Genomic DNA, 24,794 nt, shown 5'->3' on the forward strand with positions numbered 1-24,794 from the left:
GAGTGTATTATTAGATTCCTGGTACAGAAGATGGGTCAAACTACCACCACCAGGGCCATACAATTACCTCTGAAAATGAACCCCACAACTCCTAAGAAAGCCTTGTCGAATATGTGTACTTCGACGCTGAAATGTTTAAGAATGCGACTCTAAGTTTTATAGCACTAATTATAACCTTCTAAGTATTTACAACGTTGTAGTGAGCGAAAAATAGCTTGTAGTCAGGATTCACATTTGCCTTCCTCCGCAAAATAACAAGATTCTTCGCCATGCATGGAGGTCGACTCAAAAGAAGGAGGTCGAGTAGAGTGTTAGACGGAGGCTCTAATATAAACCTCCTTGCCAGTATTCCACTGAGGGACGTCTTATTATAACCCAATCTTAATATACTCTAGCCTTGAACGCGGAGGCACTGAACGTTCGGCCAATCCCTGCAATGTACCGCCCACCCGAGGCCATTACCAGGTTCCCGAGGCCCCGCTTGTAGGCGCTAACTGAACACGGGACAGCCAGACACCGCCTCAGCCCACGCAACACACTGACGGCAATACAGGTCAGGGGTAACAGTGGTGGTGGTGTCCGTCCGACTTGCCCCAGTACCGGAAATATTAAAGGTGCTTGAGATCTTTCTTTTCTCTCTCCCGTTTCCTAAAATTCTGCAAGGAGGGAGGAGGGGGAGAGGAAGGCGTGGTATATCAGGTCAGGCCAAGCGGGTGCCGGAGTGCAAGAGTGATACGATGAGGAGATATCTAGTTTAGTTTAGCCTTTGAGTTTTTTAATGTATAGGTTCGGTTATGTGGCTGCCTTGTCTCGTTGCACTTCACTCCTCCGCAATATCACTTGGGATTTAGATGGAGAGGCGGTAAGATAGAGCGTCAATGTTTTTTTCTAGTGACCATTTTGTTTTTTATATTTATTTTTCCCCCTTGAGCTGCTTCCTTTACTGTTAAAAAATGAAAAGCACAGCGACAAGCATTATTGACATCCCTCGGGCTTCTCCTCACACCTATTATTTACGTTTTGGGGTTATTGGCTTCCACTACCCGCTGTTCATTCTCACACCGCGGGCAACGTTCCCTTATTCCTTCTCCTCTCCTTTGCTGGCATCCCTCGGCCCTTTCTTTCCCCCCACCTGTTACACGCCTTCTAGTCAGGTTTCTGGGTTGTTGACTTCCACTACACTCGTTATTTTCTACTCAATCGCTATTTCTTGGTTTATTTCAAGGCGCCTCTGCTTGGCCGAAGTCTTGTCTCCGTTTTCTTATTTTTAATGTGAGAGAGTCTCCAGGTCGCTAAGGCTTCTCTCTCCTTCTTAAAACAGAGTGAGAGAGCCATTCCAGCCTCTCTGTGTGCCGAGTAACTTAGGATGTGGGGGGGAGAGAGAGAGAGAGAGAGAGAGAGAGAGAGAGAGAGAGAGAGAGAGAGAGAGAGAGAGAGAGAGAGAGAGAGAGAGAGAGAGAGAGAGAGAGAGAGAGAGAGAGAGAATGTAATGTGTATATTATGATGTACATGTGTATGTATGACTGTACGTGTGGCGACACCCGGTCGGTGTCGCACAACAGGATGTCTAACAACACGTCGTGCTTTTGGCCGTGGGAAGCTGTGATGAACTGACACTAGGATCAGCAAATGATGACTTTCATCAGCCGTCATCAACCGGAACCCACACCCTTCCGGACGAACTACAAGCAAATAAAACGGGCGAACAACGCGGAGAAGAGAGAGAAGACGGGTGACGGGCAGGCGAGCGGTGCTCTGCCGCCCCGCGCCCTGCAGAGGTGTGGCTGTCTGATGTAATGTGTATATTATAATGTACATGTGTATGTATGACTGTACGTGTGGCGACACCCGGTCGGTGTCGCACAACAGGATGTCTAACAACACGTCGTGCTTTTGGCCGTGGGAAGCTGTGATGAACTGACACTAGGATCAGCAAATGATGACTTTCATCAACAGTCATCAACCGGAACCCACACCCTTCCGGACGAACTACAAGCAAATAAAACGGGCGAACAACGCGGAGAAGGGAGAGAAGACGGGTGACGGGCAGGCGAGCGGTGCTCTGCCGCCCCGCGCCCTGCAGCGGTGTGGCTGCCTCTGATTTCGTGCGTCTCGCTCACGTAAACTGTAAACCTTATGTAGTACAACTGTTAATATAGTTAAAATACATTTGGTATTTGTCTTAACCTGAGAGAGAGAACTAAAGTGAACTAAAGTGAACTTATAACGGCCACACGTCACTTAACTAAAAGGCTATTGTGTTGTCTCAACCACTTCAATCAACTGGAGAACGCAGGCAACGGTACACCGGACCTGACGTGAGATAACAGTACGCGCCTTAAACTTAAACGTAACACGTTACATTAACCACGTTAAAAATGACGCTTAAAAGACGTTAACAAGAGAGAGAGAGAGAGAGAGAGAGAGAGAGAGAGAGAGAGAGAGAGAGAGAGAGAGAGAGAGAGAGAGAGAGAGAGAGAGAGAGAGAGAGAGGGTGGGGGTGGGTGGGGGGGCGGCAGGTCAAGGCTATACATTGAAGGTCAGGGTTGCAGGTGACGACCCTTCCCTTGTTGCCAAAGCCTCACTTTCATGGCTTTGACGGTCCTCCTCCTCCTCCTCCTCCTCTGCCTAATCTTTTTCTTCCTTTTCCTTTTCCTCTTCCTGGTATTCTTCTTCGTTTCCGTTAAAGTCTCTGCCTTCCTCCTCCTCCTCTTCTTCTTCTTCTTCTTCTTCTTCTTCTTCTTCTTCTTCTTCTTCTTCTCTTCCTGTTCATGCTCAATCTTTTTCTCCTTTCTTTTTCTTCATCCTCCTCCTCTTCTTTCCCTTCCTCCTTCTCCTAATCCTTTGTTTCCTCTTCCTCCTCCTTCTACTAATCTTCTCTCTCCTCCTCTTTCTCCTCCTCCTCCTCCTCCTCCTCCTCCTCCTCCTCCTCCTCCTCCTCCTCCTCCTCCTCCTCCCTTCCTCTTGTCCCTCTCCGTTTTTTTATATTCCTTTTCCTTCCGCTTTTTCTCCTCCTGTTCCTCTTTCTACACCACTTCATACTTTTCCTCCTCCTCCTCCTCCTCCTCCTCCTCTACGCATTACTATTCCCAAGTCAATATTCGCCTTCCAGACAACCTACAAATGTGTGTTCGAGTGAATTCCTAACAAACGTTCATCAAACAGCAAACAAAACGTTCACGAAAACACAGAGAGCCAGGCAGGATCGTGCAGGGCTCCCGTGAGACTCTCTGATTTAAGACCGTCTTTCACCAAACACTTTAAAAGGAGGTTCACTACATCGAGCGTAGTGAATATGATTAGCGAGCGAATTTCGTTGGTGGCGTAGGAATATAATGAACTTGAGAAATATTTTGACATTTTGATTTTTTTCATAGAGGTTAACAAGGTTGGTATTTCTATCTTTTTTTCCTCTCTCGATGTTTTTCAGTAGAGGTAAAAATATAGCGAATTTAGAAACTGTCCTACGCCATCACCTCCTCCTCCTTCTCCTCCTCCTCCTCCTCTCACTACAACTAATACCAAATAAAGTAAGGAAACACCACCGCCACCATCACCATCACCACCACCACCATCACCATCACCACTACCACCACCACCACCATCACCATCACCACCACCACCACCACCACCACCATCATCATCACCATCACCACCACCACCACCACCACCACCACCACCAACAACAACAACACCTTACCTTACCTGCCCACCCTTCGTCACCTCACCTGTTTTTCAATTAAGAGCCCGAGGGGATAATTTACCTTTTTTTTTGGGGGGGGGGGCTGGTGGGCGGGATCGGGGGGGGGGAGGGAGGGAGGGAGGGGGGAGGTTAATGCAGGTAAACGCATTATAGGATTGAAAAAAAAAGAGCATTTATATTTTTTTGGGGGGGATTCGTCTCTTGTGAGGGTGTTGTTGTTGTTGTTGTTGTTGTTGTTGTTTGTCCTTCTCAATTTCATCATTTTGACTTATTCTTTCTCTCGTATCTTTTTTCCTCTCATCTTCCTGTCCTCCTCCTCCTCTTCCTCCTCCTCCTCCTCCTTCTAGTTATCTCTCTATCTGTCTGTCTTTTACCCGCCTAAAGCAACACACACTTCATCCTTTACCATCCAATCTTCGACTTCTTTAATAAACCTCTAGAATCACACCCAGCATGCAATTATGTCTCTTGAATCACACCCACCATGCAATTAAATCTCTAGAATCACACCCACCATGCAATTATAGCACCTCAGAACGTCCTTTACACTGCGAACTCGACCACACAAGAGGTTACTATAGCTCCAGTGGGTCCCGAGTCGCCTGTTGAGCATCGAGGTCAGTGCAGTCTAAAGGAAAAGGAGACGGAGGAGGAGGGTAGAGTACGTACATACGTCGCTACCTGCACCGTTGAAAGTACTGACGTCAGGGAGTAGTCAAGGGCTCAGGGATGCGTGAGAAAGAGGTCAGGGGGAAATAATATGTTTATGAAAATGTTATGGCTGTGACGTATAGAATTTCTTGGGTGGATGGCGAGTATGAAATTATAAGGATGTGTACGGACAGCTTAGTAATAGATACATAGGTAAAAAATAAAGGTCAGATAGCTTAGTAAATATGTAAATAGGAATATAAATGTAGGTAGTTAGATAGGTTTACTGATTTTTTCCCCTTTTACAGTAGAGAAAGCAACTTAAGGGCAACAAAAGAAGAAAAAAGGAAGACATAGAAAGACCGCTAACTAAGTCCTGCGCTTGTAAAAAAAAAAGACAGGCAGAGAAGACAGTCAGGTAAATACTTAGATACATATACATAGATGGATAGTATAGATGGTTTAGCAGAGACAGAGATAGATATAGAGAAAGAAACAAAGGTAGAGAATTAGATGATACATACATATATACATACAAACATACATATATACATACAAACATACATACACACATACATAAATACATACAAACTATATTATCATTCAAATCCATTACACTAAAACTAGACAAACACAAAAAAAATAACAAATAAACAAATAAAGAAAGAAAAATAAAGAGGCATTCGTACAGACAGACAGATAGACAGACAGACAGACAGACACACAGACAGACAGATAGACAAACACTCACAGCCTCCAACGTCCTTAATAATCAGAGTCATAATAATTGATGGACTATTTAATTAAAGGGACAGTAATTTTCATAATGTTCGCTCGCTATATTTTTCAAGTGATTTTGTTTACATATTATTTTTTTTGGTCAGGAGAGTGTGTTCTATATATACATTTTTGTTAACCTTTTAATGCAAATATTTCCTTCCTGATTTATAGCGCGTTTGAATATGTATGAGGTGATAGTTAGAATATAGTAGTAGTAGTAGTAGTAGTAGTAGTAGTAGTAGTAGTAGTAGTAGTAGTAGTAGTAGTAGTAGTAGTAGTAGTAGTAGTAGTAGTAGTGGTAGTAGTAGTAGTAGTAGTAGTAGTAGTAGTAGTAGTAGTAGTAGTAGTGGTGGTGGTAGTAGTGGTAGTAGTAGTAGTAGTAGTAGTAGTAGTAGTAGTAGTAGTAGTAGTAGTAGTAGTAGTAGTCTGCAGAGGCCGGTTGGCCTATACAAGGCAGCTCCTGTACACCTCACCATCCATGGCTTTATCTAACCTCTTCTTGAATGTATCTATGGTATTGGCACCCACAACATGGCTCCCAAGCCTGTTCCATTCGTCCACCACTCTATTGGTGAACCAATTCTTGCCTATGTCTTTGTTGAATCTGAATTTGTCTAACTTAAAACCATTTCCACGCGTCCTACCTGGCTCTTTCACTCTCAAAATTTTATTAACATCCCCTTTATTAAAGCCCTGCATCCATTTATAAACTTCGATCAAGTCTCCTCGCAACCTTCGCCTTTCCAGAGAGTGTAGATTTAACTGCTTCAGCCTGTCTTCATAAGGCAAGTTTCTCACCCCCTGAATCATCTGTCATTCTCCTCTGTACAGATTCTAACATCTTGATATCCATTCTATAGTAGGGGGACCAGAACTGAGCTGCATAATCGAGATGAGGTCGAACTAGTGCTAAGTAAAGTTTGAGGATGACTTCAGCGCTCCTATTGCTCACGCTCCTTGAGATGAAACCTAGTACTCTGTTTGCCCGATTTTTAGCCTGAATGCATTGAGCCCTAGGACGGAGGTCAGCGCTCACTAGGACTCCTAAGTCTCTGTCACGCCCAGACCTGCTTAGAGGAGTGTCATTTAAGGAGTAATTGTGTAAGGGGTTATTCCTACCTACACTCAAAATGCTACACTTCCCGATATTGAATTCCATCTGCCACTTCCTCGCCCAATTACATAGTCTGTCAAGCTCATCCTGGAGAACGGTAGCGTCGCTGTCTGATTGGATTACTCTACCGATCTTGGTATCATCTGCGAACTTACTGACATCGCTACTAATTCCTGTATCCAAGTCATTGATGTAAATAATAAAAAGCAGAGTAGTAGTAGTAGTAGTAGTAGTAGTAGTAGTAGTAGTAGTAGTAGTAGTAGTAGTAGTAGTAGTAGTGGTAGTAGTAGTAGTAGTAGTAGTAGTAGTAGTAGTAGTAGTAGTAGTAGTAGTAGTCTTTTCTAGATGTTTTTTTCCTTGATGTTTTTCTTTTTCATTTTTCTTTTCTCGATGTTGTTTTTCTTTTTCTTTTCTCAATGTTGTTTTTCTTTATCTTGGTGTTCCTACTTCCATATTTTCCTTTTCTCGGAGTTGTTCTTTTTCCATGTCCTTTTCTTCATATTGTTCTTTTTTCCATATTTTCCTTATTTTGGGGTTGTCCTATTTCGACATCTTCCTTCCTTGGTGTTTCTTTTTCCTTAGTTTCCATCAATCTGCCGCCAGTCACGGGTACAAGATGCAGGCAAGAGCCGGGGAAAGGAACACACCAACGCTGGGCAAGCGATATCGAGAACCAATAGCTGGGAGTGGACGCCGGGGTGGAGATAGAAGGATAGGGAGGCTGTGTGAAGGGAGGGAGGAAGATGAGGGTGGACGCACAGGTGGAGGGGAATGGAATGTGTGGAGGAGGGAGGAAGATATTGTGGTCGGTTGGGTGGAGGGTAGGGTGTGTGTGGATGGATGTAGGGAGGGAGAGAGATTAGGGTGGAGAGGAAGGTGGATGGAGAGGGAGAGTGGAGGGAGAGAGAGAGAGATGAGGATGGAGAGGAAGGCAGTATGGAGGGAGGGAGAAGTGGAAAAGAAGGGAGGGAGGAAGGGAAGAAGTCAAGGGAGAAGGGGAGAGGCTGTATGGAGTGAGGAAGGGAGGAAGAGGAGAAAACACAGAGGTGGCCTTAGAAAGTAACATTCAAAGCATCTCATATTACGACAAAAATATAACCCAAGATTCAACACTTGACGCAATATAAAGCAGAGGAGAAGAGATAAGATTCAACACTTTACACAATACAAAAGAGTGAAGAGGTAATTAAGCAGAGGACACAGAGGCGATCTAAGTAACAATTCAACACGTAATACTACATAGAAGTGACCCAAGACTTAACACATGACACAATATGAAACAGATTCGACACTTCTTGCATTACAATGGAGGGAAGACGTATAAGCTTTTGCATATCACACTCGTTATAAAATAGCGACAAGCCATTTTCAACACACGACCTCGAAGCTGGACACAATATTAACCAGATACGAGGAGCGAGGATTCAGCATTTTACGTAACACAAAAGATGCAAGACGTATGAAACAGATTCGACACTTCACGCAATACAATGGAGGGAAGACGTATAAGATTTTGCATATCACACACGTTATAAAACAGCGACAAGCCATTTTCAACACACGACTTCGAAGCAGGACACAATACTAACCAGATACAAGGAGCGAAGACTCAGCACTTTACGTAATTAAAAAGATGCAAGACGTAAGCAAGACGAGGACACGATTAAGCGATTAAGCGATGAAATGAATGATTGCCAAAGGTCTTAGGCGATAGGAAAGGCAATCACCTAGTACGTTTCCACACAGCATCAAGACTATATACTTGGTTTCAACGCCATGACATTTTGAACTTCGTAAAACTCTGAATGTTAATTTCTCGGTTTTTCGGTTCTCGCGTTTTTCAATTTTCTCGGTTTTCTCTTTGTGGCGCTTATCGGCTTTCTGAACTAAGCGCGACAATTAGCATTTGGAACTTGAAGGGAATCGACTGTGTGTTATGTTAGTGACGGCAGCGGGGAATGCATATATATACGTGGTGGGTCTGCCTGCCTGCCTAGCTGCCTGCCCTTCCCTGGCCTCCCCTTTAGGAAACCCGGAAGTAAGTAGAAGAGGAGAAAAACAGATGAAACGATGCAATTATATTTAGAGCATACGTTTAGTGCCCTGGGAATTGTGTGTGTGTGTGTGTGTGTGTGTGTGTGTGTGTGTGTGTGTGTGTGTGTGTGTGTGTGTGTGTGTGTGTGTGTGTGTGTGTGTGGCGTGGTGTGAGTAGGGGACATGTCTGGTAAGTTTGGTACGGACGTAAGGAGAGGAATGGCTTAGTGAATGAACTATGAAGTGCATCACCCTAAGAGTTGTACGAGGATGAGGAAGCAGATAAATTGTTGTTGTGAGAGCCGAAAGCTTCTAAGAATACAGGACCATAAGAATATTACGTATATGTGGAGAAGAGAAGAAGGAGTAGGAGAAGGAGGAGGAGGAGGAGAAGGGCAGGAAGATGGGAGGAAGGTAACAGCAAGAAAGAATAAGTCAAAAAGAAGTTGAGAAGATGAAGAAGAAAACGGAAGGAAAGGAATGAAAGAGGAAAGGGGAATAGTAAAAATGAGGAGAAAGATGAAAACAAGGAGGGAGAAAGAAGGAAAAGGGAGAAAAAAAGAGACCATAGTAAAGTTTTGGAGGCGGTAACAACACCTCCTCGAGTCTTCCAGCGACTGTGTGACTTCAAAGTGCCTGGAAAATGGTGTTCCTCCGCGATCTCTGAGATTTCGTAATCAGTTCCCCTTTACCAGGAAAATATTAAAAGTACGTCAAACTCCATAGAATTTAATTACAATTTTAAATTACAGCGAACCTACCCTGGCATTCAATTAAATATCATCATGTTTTTCTTGGAGGAGGAGGAGGAGGAGGAGGAGGAGGAGGAGGAGATAATGAAGGAAAGAAGAGAAGGAAGAATATGAATAAAGGTTGCAATAATAATAATGATAATAATAATAATAATAATAATAATAATAATAATAATAATAATAATAATAATAATAATAATAATAATAATAATAATAATAATAATAATAATAATAATAATAATAATAATAATAATAATAATAATAATAATAATAATAATAACCAACCCAACAAACAAATCTACATCAACCTAATTTCTTCCATATAATACTAACACATCTTCATAACACAACCTCCTCATATGCTAACTTAACTTCACCTAATAACATCCACACTAATAACAAACACAATCCACTCACAGTAAAAAATAAAATAAATAAAAAAAACACCCGAGATTCCCAACAAACTGCTCCTCATAATAATTTCGAAGGATATTAAAAAAGAAAAGAAAAACTCCTTCCCATCCCTCGAGTTGTTTATCGTTGCTGCTAGGACGTCGTGGAGGAGAGAGAGGAAAAAGTAATCAAGATGGCCAGCAGCAGTTCACGCGGCAAAGTCTTGTGAAAATTAAGCCTCTGCCTGACAACATCACCGTGGGCTTCAAATTTCTTTCGAGCTCTTGACAGGGAATACATTGTGGACTTCGCTATACCCCTCTCTACATCCAGTACTTGCCACATCGACTATGGGGGCCGTATTCTTAATCATTTCGGGGTACAATTACACCTAATTGACAAGAGTTTCGTATAGGCGTTTCGTGGGCATTTCCATGGGTAGTTGAATGACCCTGGTGGCGGTAGTTTGACTCTTCTGTACCATGAATGTGAAAAAACACCCATGAGAACTCGATTACTCTCCTTTTTGCATTTCCAGGGGTAGTTGAAAAATCCCAGCTTGTGGCGGAGGGCGGGACGCGAACCCTTGCCCTCCCGGAAGCCGCGCATGCACGCTAACCACTCAGCCACCGCCTCCTTAGGGATGAGAAGACGAGGGGAGGGGAGGAAAGTAAAGAGCCAAGGGAATAGGTACGGGAATATGAGGGGAAGGAGAGGCCGGGGATAAGCTACAGAGATCGAGGGAAGGAGACGGGGGCAAGGGAAGGCAGGGAGAGAGGAAATAGATGCAGAAAGAGAGAGAGGAAAGTGAGGTTAGGGAAAAGGGAAGGGCCGACATGGTGCAATAGGACAGGTTTTCAACTATCAATGCATTCTATCCCATTTTAAGTTATGAGAAAGGAAGAACATAAGGAAAGGAGAGCGAAGGAGACGAATAAGCAAGTTCCAATGAGTGACAAAAGAGGAATGGAAGAGAAATCAAAGAAAAGAAGAAAGAATAAAAGAATAAAAAAGGAAGAAAGGATAAAGAAAAAGAAGAAAAACGAGAAGGTAAGAGGGATGAGAGAGGGAGGGAAAAGGGAAGGAGGAGGAAGAAAAAAAGGAGGAGTCAAAAAGTAGTAGAAAAAAGGAAAAAAAGGAAAAAGAAGAAAGAAAATTATAAATGAGAAGGTGAGATCGAAAGGGACAAGGTAGGGAGAGAGGGAGGGCTCAAGACTCGGAGGGAAGGCAGGGTGGCAGGCAGCGGGATAGGTAGTGTTAGTAGTGGCTGGGCATCCGTGGTGAGCAGGTGTGTGTCGCCTCTCGTCGCTGCAGGGAGAGTTAGCGCGGCTCCCTCTCTCCCTCTGGCTTCCCAACGGCGCCAAAGTCTCACGGAGAAACTTATTATTATCAGACGCAAGAAACAACGCTTTTAGAACTTAAGAGAAAAATCTGACTGGGTGACTTTGCACTAATAATAATAACAGAAATAATAATAATAAGTTACTCCCACGTGCAAGAATTGAAAAAAAAGTGACTATTTACATACTTGAGCTTGAGAGAAAATATATCGGGAGAACAAAGAACAAACTATGGATTTGTTTTAATCTTCTGAAGAACACACACACACACACACACACACACACACACACACACACACACACACACACACACACACACACACACATATACATACATAGCCCCCTACACACACACAAACACACATACACATGGTTCAAGTGCTAACCTAACCTAACCCAAGCTAACTCAACCCCACCATACAAACCCCATCACCACCACCACCAAGTCACCACCACCCTCTACAAGCCACTTCGCCAACCTCACTTCGCCTGACCCCACGTTCGACTCCTCCCAACGCGCAACAGTTCCCCCGCCCACCAGAAACCAGAAGCAACAGGTAAGGAACAAGTATGCGCTCTATCCTAATGAAGCGCCCCCCCCCCCCACACCTCATTCCAAATCCTCTCCATCCGATTGCAATTTAAATACTATTATATCCCTCTTACGTAAATGGCACCAGACTTCCCTCATTCGAATGTAATTTAGTCCCCTTTCACAATATGGCAAAATCCCTCTCTAGTTTTGGATGTAATTTGTTTTATATTCCTATAGGTCATGTTGTAAATGGGGTTTGATTCTCTTATTCTAATGGTATTCCCGTGCAATTAAAATCCATATACTGTACTCTTCAGTTCTTAATCCGTTTTACTATCAGAACCTCTACACTTAGTCTATTTCTACGACAGTACCTTTACCTTAAGTTGTATATGGGGTGAACTTTCTTATTCTAATCCTATTCACGTGCCATTAAAACCCATACACTCTTTAGTTCTTAATCTGTTTAGAATTCGAATCACTACACTAAATCTGTTTATACGACAATATCTTCCTCCTCAATTACACACGCAGCAGTCCTCCTTAATCTAATGCCACAAATTTAATACAAGAGTCCATACCTTCAACGTTGTACAAACACTAATAAGCTCTTCACTATCATTACCTCTGCCTTCAAGTGACTTATACGACAAACCTTCCCTCTCACATATGTAATTTTGATATGGAAAGATAATCTGCGCTGAGTAGTTGTCCTTGTCATTAAATCTCGTCTATTACTCTCTCTCTCTCTCTCTCTCTCTCTCTCTCTCTCTCTCTCTCTCTCTCTCTCTCTCTCTCTCTCTCTCTCTCTCTCTCTCTCTCTCTCTCTCCCCCCCTTAACTCTTATTGCGTTTCCTCTGAGAATAACATGGTCGCTGAAGTACACACCCGCAGACTTCCACTATAGATGGAGATATTGGGTCGTATTCTACAATATTTCGGAACCCAAGTAAACAAATATTTGACATAGCTTTCGTAGGAGCGGCGGGGGGCATTTCCACGGGGGTAGTTTTCTGACTCTGGTGGTGGTAGTTTGACCCTTTTTCATGAGTCTAAGCAAACACTTCTCCTTTTTGCCGTTTTTCTTAAGAGTCGTTATTGTATTTCTCTATCTATTTTCTCTGCCACACACTCGGGGTCGCTCTCTACCTCCTCTCTTTCCCCTCTGCCCTTCCCGTCCTTTTCCTCCACCTCCTCCTCGCCTCACGCCTCACTTGCCCTCGCCAGCCGCGTCTATTCGGCCATAGTTTATGAGGTTCCTCGGTCCACAAAGCGTCGAGCCGTCCCATTTCTTCTCTTCCCCCGGAGACTGAAGCTCCAGCGTCTATACTTTATCACGACAACCACCGCCACCATCACCGTCACCACCATCCTCCCTCTCTCTCTCTCTCTCTCTCTCTCTCTCTCTCTCTCTCTCTCTCTCTCTCTCTCTCTCTCTACCTCTCTCTGCTACCTCTCTCTCTCTCTCTCTCTCTCTCTCTCTCTCTCTCTCTCTCTCTCTCTCTCTCTCTCTCTCTCTCTCTCTCTCTCTCTCTCTCTCTCTCTCTCAAACCTCGTTCTCTCCTCGTCAACCTTTCCCTAACATGATAAGAAGAGAGAGAGAGAGAGAGAGAGAGAGAGAGAGAGAGAGAGAGAGAGAGAGAGAGAGAGAGAGAGAGAGAGAGAGAGAGAGAGAGAGAGAGAGAGAGAGAGAGAGAGAGAGAGAGAGTTATACTCACAATATTTATCAATTTGCATGTATAAATGTATTTATGTATGTATGTATGTATGCTTGTGCAAGAGTGTGTGAGTGTGTGTGTGTGTGTGTGTGTGTGTGTGTGTGTGTGTGTTTGTGTGTGTGTGTGTGTGTGTGTGTGTGTGTGTGTGTGTGTGTGTGTGTGTGTGTGTGTGTGTGTGTGTGTGTGTGTGTGTGTGTGTGTGTGTGTGTGTGTGTGTGTGTGCTATATATAGTTTCAAGAACTTGTGCATCCAAACAAAAGATGAACACGAACTATAATAATAATAAGAAAAAAAAATATACCAAAAATTTTAAGTCCCACGAAGAATCAACAAATTTCACATTCAACGATTACAAACGATTGTTCTTCATAATACTTTCCACGCCGCTCATATCAAACAAAATATTACATCCAGGAAGCTAGAATGCAGGAATATCAAAGGAACAGTTAAGTGGCTTTCTGTAGTTACGAATCTGCACTCTTTACCAGTAACATCGGAACCTCCCAAAGCACTACTAAGTCTCGTATTCTCAGGTGCGTTCAGGTCCCACAACAACTATTTTCAAAGGCCACAAAGGAGGTGAGTCGGGAGTCGCATGAGTGTTTTTCGCGTTCATGGTGCAGAAGAAGCCTTGTCAAACTACCTCTAGGCACATAGACCTACACGAGAAAATACTAACACCACACAACCTCTGCGACAGCCTTATCAAATGTGGGTGTGTGAGGGCCTAAGAATGTTTGAGGATATAGGCCTTAGACATATGGTAAGAAAATACAAAGAAATAGAAGATCTTTGCCGCGAAACGAAGAACACAGAAAAGGACACGGCATGCGATTCGATTCCCTATATTTAGATTTCAAGGTTTGGGATGAGAATGGAAATGTACAGAATACAGATGGTAATATATATTCACTCTACTTCCCTTTAGTCCCTTTCCCTTCGATTCCCTTCCCTTCCTGTCCCTTTCCTTCCTTTCCCTTCTCTTCCCTTCCCTGCTTAAACAACGAAATAGATAGCGAGAGAAAGATAGATAGATAGAGAGAGAGAGAAAGAATAAGAGAGAGAACCGTGCTTTATAAGTCTTCTATATTCGTACTTAAGAATCCCAAAGTCAGTTCCTACAAATCAACAAATTAATATGAGCTCGAGTCCCAAAACCTTCCACGACTCACAGCAGGACTAAAGAGATAGATAGATAGATACATAGATAGATAGACGATGATTTACAAGCTTTCCATATTTACATACTCAAGAATCCCAAAATCTGTCACTATAAATAAAATACAAAATACAAATATGAGTTCAAAACCTTCCAGGACTAGAGAGATAGACAGTTAGATAGATAGATAGATAAGAAAATAGATAGACGATGATTTACAAGCTTTCCATATTTACATACTCAAGAATCCCAAAATCTGTCACTATGAATAAAATACGAAATACAAATACGATCCCAAAACCTTCCAGGACTAGAGAGATAGACAGTTAGATAGATAGATAGATAGGAAAATAGATAGATACAGATTTACAAGCTTTCCATATTTACGTACTCCAGAATCTGAAAGTCAGTTCCTTCAAATCAACAAACAAATATAAACTCGAGACGCAAAACCTTCCATGACTCCCAGCAGGTCTTCCTACACGCCTCGAATATTGGCTGCCCTTCCTTCCCACCCCATTCACTTCCCTAACGCGGTGTAAAATTGATTTTGCTCTCTGAATGAAGACCTCCTTGATTCAGGCTCTCAAAGGCGTCTTCTTCTTCGCAAAAGGGGAGCCAGAAATGCGTATTGACCGCCTTAATAGAGAAGTCGATGGTATGCTTGTAATAGTTGTTGTTGATGTTGGTTCTGCTATCTGTCTTTCGTGATTAGTTTGTGTGTGGTGCGATTCGATTCCCTATATTTAGATCTCAAGGTTTGGAATGAGAATGGAAATGTACAGATGATAATATATATTCACTTTACTTCCCCTTTCCCTTCGATTCCCTTCTCTTCCTGTCCCTTTCCTCCCTTTCCCTTCCCTTCTCTTCCCTTCCCTTTCATATCCCTTCCTTTCCTTTCCTCTCCTCTCCTTTCCTTTCTATTCCCTTCTATTCCCTTCCCTTCCCTTCCCTTTCCTTAATTTATCTTCCCTTCCCTTCATTTTCCTTCCTTTCCTTTCCTTTCCTCTCCTTCCCTTTCTTTCCTTCCCTTTCCTTACCTTTCCCTTCCCTTCCTTTCCTTTCCTTTCCTTCTCTTCCACTCCATTTCCTTTCTTTTCCTGTCCTTTCCTTTCCTTTCCTTTCCTTTCCTTTCCTTTCCTTTCCTTTCCTTATCTTCCCTTCCCTTCCCTTCCTTCAGCATTCCAACTGTTGACAATCAAATCCTCGACATTACTAACCGGAGTCGATCCAAATCTCTTCTTCAACTTCTCATAAACTCTTCTATCAACAGATGTCATATATTACTAACTTTGTTTCTCCCCAAGACTTCTGGCATCCATCCAATAAATATCTCCAACATCTTTATTACTTCATCTTTTCAATTTCTAACTTCCGATGGCACTTCAACCGCGACATCATTCTCCAAAGCTGAACTATTCGCCCTAACTCTCACTTCAAAAGATTTCTACTCTGGACGATTCAGGGCATATTCCTCCAATTCATCCCCTCCCCGCTCCCCCACTCCTCCGACTTCACTATGTCTGATATTAAACTTTTCCAATATCGGTGTTTTCTATGCCGTTTCTGGTCTAAATTTAGTCTTCTGGCTATAATGGAGTTTCTTCCGTTGTTATGAAAAACTGCGCTTCCGAGTTGCTCCCTTCCCGATCAAAATCTTTCTCTTCTGCCTTTCAGCACCTAAATTTCCAGCCATCTATCTTCTATTCTTCGATAACACACAGCTGTCCCCTTTCCCTACACGAACCATTCTCGGTTTGTCGTTAACTCATATTCTCAAACATGCCAAGATCTTCTATCAACCCTAACTTCAGCGACTTCTTTCACGTGGAACACCGGGGTGCAGCATGGGACAACCAAGAAATATATACCACGGCAGTCACTATAAACATAATTCACCTGCGCCACTAACGGGCTGGGGTCGTCCAAGAGCTCCTTCAATAAACCCTTCCAGCGCTATCGGCAGCACGAAAAAAAAAAAAAGGAATTTCATAACTCACATCTTGCCAAATCAACTTCCTCGAGGTTAGGCGTTCTGTATCGTCTCCAGCAATTGTTTTCCCCCTCCCAAATGCTAACCATATATAAGGGTCTTGTATGCCACTATAAGGTGATTGCATCCTACACGCATCGCTCTTTTGGACATAACAGATAAAAGCTTTTCGTGTCATCAACTCCCCACCTCTTACTGACCTATAAATCCTGCCGCAGCGTTGCTTCCCAGGGAATATTTTACCATTTTTTTCATGCTAAACGTTCTTTTGAGCCTCAGCGCTGCATGGCTCCAACCCTCCGCGGACTGACCTCGCTGCACACAGCTTGCCACCATCCCTGTGTTGTAGAATCTGTTAATCCGGGAGTTAGCCGCTCTTTTTATTTTTTCTTTCATCCATTTTCATCCCTCTTCTATTTCCTTTCCTTCTTCTCTCTTATCCTTCTCTTCATCTATTTCCACCTCCTCTTTCTTATTCTTTTCTTATTGCATTTCCACCATTTTCTTCCTCCTTCTCATCTTACTCTTCTTTTTTTTCTCCTCCTTTTTATCCTCCTCTTCTTCTGTTTATAAACTTTTCTCCTTCTTTTCATTCTCCTCTTCTTATTTCCACTCTTTCCTCATTCTTCTCACTTTTCTTCTTCTATTTCTACTCCTTCTTCTTCTTCCTTCTTCTCATCCTCTTCTTCTATGATCACCCATTCTACCTTTTTCTTCTTCTCTTCCTCATTTTTTTTCATTTCCCTTCTTCCTTCCTTCTCCTCCTCCTTCTCTTTTTCAATTTCCACTCCGTCCTTTTCCTCCACCTCCTCCTCTTCTAAGCTTGCAACACACAACAACACACAAAGTCCACCGCCATCAAGAGGAGAAACAAAGGGTGAAGCCAAGTCCTCATAGAGCCCTCCCACATCTACTTGGCTTTCTATCCAGGCACTGCATTAGCAATTTGATATCTCGCCTCCCCTGCTGATACCAGGTGTGCCTTGCCTATCCAGCAGCAGCGGAAGGTCGAGGGTCCAGGGTGTGTGTGCTATTGTTTGTTTGTCAATGAGCGGCTTTTAAGATTGAGAGATTGAAGTGTCTTAGAGTTAATTGTATTGTGATTTTCGTTTGAGAAATAGACATGATGTTAGTTAGTTAGCTAGTTAGTTAAGTTAGTTGTCAGTTTGTTATTATTTTCGTTAGATATATAGACATATGTAGATAGACAGACAGATAGATAGACAGATAGACAGATAGATAGATAGATTGAGAGAGAGAGAGAGAGAGAGAGAGAGAGAGAGAGAGAGAGAGAGAGAGAGAGAGAGAGAGAGAGAGAGAGAGAGAGAGAGAGAGAGAGAGAGAGAGAGAGAGAGAGAGAGAGAGAGAGAGAGAGAGAGAGAGAGAGAGAGAGAGAAGGGGCCGTAAATGGTGAAGTTTCAAAAGCCTTACATTTTAACTTCTGTAACTTTCTCTTCTGTTCTGCAAAATACGCAATTAAAAATGTCCCCTCTCTCTCTCTCTCTCTCTCTCTCTCTCTCTCTCTCTCTCTCTCTCTCTCTCTCTCTCTCTCTCTCTCTCTATCTCTCTCTCCCCCCCCCCCCGCCTCTCTCTCCCAGTGTATTAGACTCGCCAATCTCTTCCCTTCCCTTCCTCGCCTCATCTCAATACTCATCGATTCCTTCCCTTAAATTCTCGTCCACGGGTGATCTATCTCGCCCATAATTTCCAGCGCCCTCAGTGGTGGTGGTGAGGGGGAGGGGTGGGGGGGCGTCCGAGGCCGGCGAACTTAGGCGACGCGAGCGCTTAACTTTGGCGAGACTGAGACCTCCGCCGCTGCTAACTTGATGAAAGGCGACGCTCCATCCTTCTTCTTCTTCTTCTTTTTTCATGGCTATTATTTTTCACGCGTGGGCCTGGTGTCTTCTTCTTCTTCCCCTTCTTCTTCTCTTTCCTCCTTCTTCTCCCTTATATCCTCCTCCTTCTTCTCTTTTTCTCCTTTTTCACTATTATTTCAAAAATTTTCTCCTTCTCTTTCTTCTTGGGTATTATATTTTCGTGCGTGGGCCTGACTCTTGCTTCCTTCTTCCTCCTCCTTCTGTTTCTTCCTCTTCTCCTCCCGCATATTCTTTTTCTTCGTCTTCTCCTTTTCCACTTTCCTGCCTTCCTTTCTTCATATTGTTGTTTTTATTTGCTGTAATCTTTAATCCTTCTTTCTTTCTCTGTGTCCCCAAATTGAGAAAACCCACCTACCTTAGTCACACCCCGACCCGTACACTCTTACATAACTTTCCCGTATCGTCTGCACGTCCTCGTCTGTCTGTCTGCCTGTCTGTCCTTCACTCGCTATAAGTTTGTCAAGTGGCCCGGAGACGCATTTCTGGGCGAGCTGCATCTCCTCGCCTTTGACCATATGTATACCTTCCGCTGGCTGCATAGTAATAGATATAGCCCACGCATTTACCTCCTCTCATCTAGTCGGGCTACCGTTGTTGATTAGGGCAAAACCAGAGAACATGAAATCCCACGAAGTCCAGCTCCTATTAGTCTCATTCTCTCTCATTCTCTCATTCCTTCTCTCTGTCTTTCAATATCTCATTCTCTCATTCCTTCTCTCTATCTCTCAATTTCTCTTACTCTCTCTCATTCTCTCATTCCTTCTCTCTATCTTTTAATATCTCTCATTCTCTCATTCCTTCTCTCTATCTTTCAGTATCTCTCATTCTCTCATTCCTTCTCTCTATCTCTCAATTTCTCTTACTCTCTCTCATTCTCTCATTCCTTCTCTCTATCTTTCAATATCTCTCATTCTCTCATTCCTTCTCTCTATCTCTCAATTTATCTTACTCTCTCTCATTCTCTCATTCCTTCTCTCTATCTTTCAATATCTCTCATTCTCTCATTCCTTCTCTCTATCTCTCAATTTCTCTTACTCTCTCTCATTCTCTCATTCCTTCTCTCTATCTTTCAGTATCTCTCATTCTCTCATTCCTTCTCTCTATCTCTCAATTTCTCTTACTCTCTCTCATTCTCTCATTCCTTCTCTCTATCTTTCAGTATCTCTCATTCTCTCATTCCTTCTCTCTATCTCTCAATTTCTCTTACTCTCTCTCATTCTCTCATTCCTTCTCTCTATCTTTCAATATCTCTCATTCTCTCATTCCTTCTCTCTATCTCTCAATTTCTCTTACTCACTCTCATTCTCTCATTCCTTCGCTCTATCTTTCAATATCTCTCATTCTCTCATTCCTTCTCTCTATCTCTCAATTTCTCTTACTCTCTCTCATTCTCTCATTCCTTCTCTCTATCTTTCAGTATCTCTCATTCTCTCATTCCTTCTCTCTATCTCTCAATTTCTCTCATTCTCTCTCATTTTCTCTCTCGTTGTCTGCCTTAATGGTGTCGGTTGTTGCTGAAACGGAGAAGAAGGAGCAGAAGGAGGAAGAGGAGGAGGAAGAGGAGGGGATTTTTAACTAGAATAAGGGTGAAGCGTGTAACCGAGTGGCCTAAAGAGAGGTCAAATTCTGAGTGAGAGTTGTTATGGCACCTGATCGCTTTTTTACTCTTCGGCTTGTAATGCATATAAATCCAGAGCTTATTTTTTGAGAAGATACTAGAGAATTAAGTTTTGCTCGAAGTTCGTCTCCTCATGAACAGGCGAAAGAAAAAGGTCAGTATATTTTCAGGTCACGTCTGCATCGAAAAACAAGACAACATATAATAGTAATAAAAAAAGCAACATGTATCCTGGTGCCGCTCAACAAAACTAAAAATGAAATAATAATAAAAAATCCAACCGTCACGTCAAACAGAAACAAAAAATGTGAGTTATCAATGAAAGAATAAGGCATAAAAAAAGAATTATCGGGACAGTGTTTTGAAAAGTAAAGGAGGAGGATTTTCCGGGCGCTCAATTTTTTTTTTTTTTTTTTTCAAGTCTCCGCCTATTGCGCCGGTAGACTTGCTTGAGGGGCCTGGATGGTATTCGGCCCCAGCCCGTCATGGCGCAGGCAAGTGTTTATAGTGGCGCCATCTTCTCTTGGCTCATGCTGCCCCCCGGAACTCGTTCTTGATTCTTGGACGGTTTCCTCTAGAGTCCGGGTTGATGGGTGGTCTTCTGGACAGCATGTGGGTAGTGTTAAGCCACTCGGCGGTGACTGAAAAATCTGAGGTGGTAGCGTGGGGATTCGAACTCGTGTCGTCCATCACGTGGTGAATTTGGGCCCAGCACGCTACCATTTCAGCCACCGCCTACCCATATTTGACCTATTTCGCAGTGTTTCCTTACCAACATGTTTGCTGTATAGTAATTCCTTTTTTTAGCATTACGAATCTATGGTTGTCTACATACGAAGGTGAGGAGCTATGGCAAGGGTTGGTGGTGGTGGTCTGTGAGGTGGAAGGGAGTGACTGTGATGGAAAACGGTACATATTTAGAGATTGAGTCAGGGTACACTATTGCACAGGTTAAGTTGTGTCATAATACCTTTTGTTAAGGTTGAAAACGGTGCAGAGTTGGAGGTTGAGTCACGGTGGTTAGCATGCCTAGCTACGAATCTGTGGGCTAGGGTTCCCGGCCCGGGCAGTTCACCCTCCCTTTCGGGCTGGTCGATAAATGGGTACTCTTCCTTCTCCTTCCCCTGCTCCTCCTCTTCTACCTTCCCTACCATCTCTCCTTGCTCCTGATATTCCTTCTCTTTCACCTCCTACTATTTATGCTCCTTTCCCTATTCCCTCTTCCTGGGCAACGTAAACTGCGGTAACCCGAATATCACATCCACCACGGTAGGCACGCGCAGCTGTATCGTATGCTCCCAACCTTGCCTTCCCGTATACTCTATCCTAGTAACATGGCATATGCATCAAGGTGTAGCACGGTGATGTGAATACACGCCAGAAAATCCATACTAAGCACATGGTAAACGTTTCGCGTGAAGGCTACCAATACAGTACCCCGCAGATTGGTTAGGGAACGAACAACACTCAACGCTCTCCTCGCTCGATTACTAGCTAAGGTACGGTACAAGCTTCCCCCGGCTCACAAACTTCTCTGGTCGCCCATTTCCCTTGATACACTCCTACATGGTTGATTGCCTCTTACTGTCCCTTCCCTCTGCTCCTGGTTCTGTATCTATCTTACCTTCACTCCATCTATTACTCTCACTCTCTTAGTCACCCTCGTCTTCCCTCTATATATTACCTTCTATCACGTCTGGGATCTAAGTTACCTTCCCTCTCTCTATGTTACCTTCCCTCTCGTCTTCCCTATGTCTTACCTTTCCTCTGTTTTTGGGTCTCTTTACCTTCCCTCTAAGTTACCTTCCCTCTCGTCTTGGGTCTGAGAAAACTCCCTTCTGTCTCTTGCCTTCCCGCTATCTTAGTTAACTTCTCTCTTTAAGCTCATCAACTCTCTCCTCTTACCTCGCTTCGTCCTCTACTTCTTCTTCGTCCTCCTCTCGAAATGTCCCTCTCTTTTTCGGGCGCGCGCGAGGCTGCCGGGACCGGGGAAGGGATGTAGCCCAATGGTGCCACCTGCAAATGAGAGAGGAGATGCAAATGTTCGTATTAATGAGACAGGGAAGGCGGCGTTCAGTGTCAAGGGAACGTGGCGCGCAATTACGATAAAACAGTTTGGCGGGACGCGGGACCGGGAAGGGAGAACAGGGGAAGGGGGATAAAGAAGTAGGTGAAGGAAGAGGAGGGAAGAAAAGAAGGATCAGGGCGAGGAGAGTAGAGGAACACACAAAGGAACACAAAGGAAGAACAAACAACAGTAGAGGAGAGGAGAGGATAGTAGAGAAGGAGAAACATGGAAACATGGACTATAGTCTGTTCGGAGCATGAAGTCGGTTCAAGGTGTGGCAGATTCCAGAATTCCCATGAGTGCAGCGCTGCCAGTTCGACCGCCAATTATCAGATTAGCACTCTCTCCCGGCCTACCCACCCACAACCCACCTGTTTATCTCTCTCCCTCTCCCTCTCTCTCCCTCTTGACCCGGGGGAGGGACCTAGGGGGACACACCGACCACCACCACCACCACCACTACCAACACCACAACGTGGCAACATGGGAAAAAATCTCTGCCACATGTCATAGAATTTATACAAATCCTTGTTATAATCCTAAACATCGACACTCATTGTACTATGTAGCTTCCTTTACTATATACAGAATATATAAAATATCGCTTTCAAATAGCACATGGATGGGAAATAAGAGAGAGACGCATGTACGAAGGCTGATTTGGCAGCATGGCTAGAGGTAAACGACGATACCAGCTCCACCCTGAACCGACTTCTTGCTCCGAACAGACTATAGCAGGCAGCAGAAAGCCTGTTGGCTCATTACTAGGCTGCCTGCGTTCAGTGATTTAATCAATCCGTTTGCCATAGGAGTGGCTTGCAGGGAAAGATTAAAGCACTTGTGTACCTACTCTTGGGAACGTTCAGTTCACACCCGTTGCAGCAAAGTGGCGATCAATGCGTTTCTTGAAGGAGTTGATGGTCTCTGCGCTAACCACTTCTGCAGGAAGGCTGTTCCAGTGGCGAACAACTCTATTTGAGAAATAACTCCTGCCGATGTCGGTATTGCATCGCTTTGCTTGAATTGTTTTTCCGTTGTTTCTTGTTCTCAGGTTAGTTTGTAGCGTGAAGAGTTTGGAGTGATCAACGTTGCTGAGCTTGTTCAGGTACTTAAAGACTTGTATCATGTCTCCCCGCAGGCGTCTCTTTTCCAACGTGAAGAGGTTGAGTTGCTCGAGTCGTTCTTCATAGGGTTTCGTCCTCAGTGATGGTATCATCTTCGTAGCGCGGCGCTGTACTCTCTCAAGTAATTCAATGTCTTTCCTGTAATTAGGAGACCAGAATTGCACGGCGTATTCCAGGTGGGGCCTTACCAGCGAATTATACAAGGATAACATAACTCCCGGCGTCTTGTATTCGAAGTTCCTCGATATGAACCCAGGCATTGTATTGGCTTTCTTACAGGCGGACTTGCAGTGTTTTGTTTGTTTCAAGTCACTGCTGATGGTGACCCCGAGGTCTCTTTCCTCTTGCACAACATGTAGTGGTTCGCCACCCATGTGGTATATGTGGTTGCTGTTTCTGGATCCGATATGCATTACTTTACATTTGGTAGTGTTGAAGGACATCTGCCATTTTTCTGACCACCGAGTGATCAGGTCCAGGTCTCTCTGGATAATTTCGCAGTCTGCCGTCGTGAGGGCCTTCCCACCCACCTTTGTGTCGTCGGCAAATTTTGAAAGATTGGATTTTAATCCTAGTTCTAGGTCGTTGATATATATGATGAAAAGTATGGGTCCCAGCACTGACCCTTGTGGCACTCCACTTGTGACCGGGAGCCACTCGGAGGCCTGTCCGTTGAGTACAACTCGTTGCTTTCTTTCAGTGAGCCAGTCTTTGATCCACGCTGTCAGATCGTCGCCTAATCCCGCCGACTTAAGTTTCTTGAGGAGTCTTTCATGTGGCACTTTGTCAAAGGCTTTCTGAAAGTCTAGATATATAACATCACTGGGGATATGATTATCCCAGCTTTCATAGATACCTTGGAAGAAGTCCAATAAATTGGTTAAGCATGAGCGCTTGTTCCTGAATCCGTGCTGAGCATCGGAAATGATGTTGTTGTCTTCAAGGAACCTAACGAGTTTGTCTCTGATGATCTTCTCGAGGAATTTTCCCGCCACTGAGGTCAAGCTGATTGGTCTGTAGTTTAGGGCCACACTTTTGTCTCCCTTTTTGTAGATCGGTGTTACGTTCGCTTGTTTCCAGTCTTTCGGGACTTTGTTTTGTTGTAGTGACTGATTGTAGATGGCGGTGAGTGGCTTGAGGATTTGCTGCTTGAGTTCCTTGAGCAGCCTGGGTGACAAGTCGTCGGGTCCGGTAGACTTGTTTGTCTCGAGTTTGTCAAGGTACTTTTTCACATCCCGTTCGTCGATTGTACCAATTTCTAGGGGAGTGATTCCCATCGGTGGGGATTGGCTCTCGGGTACGGACTGGGTATTCTCGACCGTGAACACAGACGCGAAGTTCCTGTTTAGGATTTCGACCATTTGTCTACTGTCCTGTGTTAGTACGTCACTTTCATCTTTTAGGGGACCGATATTGCTTTTTGTCTTCTTTTTGGTTTTTATATACGTGAAGAACTTTTTCGGGTTGGACTTGGCTTCGCGTGCAATTTGCTTTTCATAGTCGCGTTTACTATGGCGAATGAGAGTTCTGCAAGCTCTGAGGCTTTGATGGTACTGTTCGCGTGCCTCGTCAGTGCTGTTTTCCTTTAGCAAGTTGTATTTTCTCTTCTTCAAATTAATCGCCCGTCGAACTTGGGTAGTCATCCATGGTGTGCTTGTGGCATTATTTGTTCTCCTTGTCTTCATGGGAACAGTCGTTCTCTCTACCTCCAGGAGTTTGTTCTTAAAGCCGTTCCACGCGCCGTCCACCGGAGTGAGGTTCATGGGTTCCCAAGTTGTCTGGGTTAGCAGCTCACGAGCGAAGTTAAAATTGGCTTTTTTGTAGTCTGGAATCTTGGACGTGTTTTCGGTGAGTTCATGGTCTGTTCTGATCTTTAGGCGAATTAGGTGATGGTCGCAACCATCCAGTTTTTCGCCGACTTGACATTCACG

The 24,794-nt window shown here is 43.8% G+C and overlaps 2 protein-coding genes across 2 annotated transcripts in view; one reads left to right on the forward strand and one right to left on the reverse strand.

Annotated features, from left to right (window-relative positions):
- Positions 1-24,794, reverse strand: part of LOC126987713 (inactive hydroxysteroid dehydrogenase-like protein 1) — a 123,275-nt gene that overhangs the window by 21,390 nt on the left and 77,091 nt on the right. The window contains exon 2 of the mRNA XM_050844915.1: positions 21,577-21,687. The gene's annotated coding sequence lies outside the window, so the exon portion shown is untranslated. The remainder of the gene's footprint in view (positions 1-21,576; positions 21,688-24,794) is intronic.
- Positions 10,686-24,794, forward strand: part of LOC126987712 (diuretic hormone receptor-like) — an 82,619-nt gene continuing 68,510 nt past the window's right edge. Inside the window, exon 1 of the mRNA XM_050844910.1 lies at positions 10,686-11,324. The gene's annotated coding sequence lies outside the window, so the exon portion shown is untranslated. The remainder of the gene's footprint in view (positions 11,325-24,794) is intronic.

Source organism: Eriocheir sinensis, chromosome 66 (genome assembly GCF_024679095.1).
Source record: "Eriocheir sinensis breed Jianghai 21 chromosome 66, ASM2467909v1, whole genome shotgun sequence".
In the NCBI taxonomy this organism is placed as follows: Eukaryota; Metazoa; Arthropoda; class Malacostraca; order Decapoda; family Varunidae; genus Eriocheir; species Eriocheir sinensis.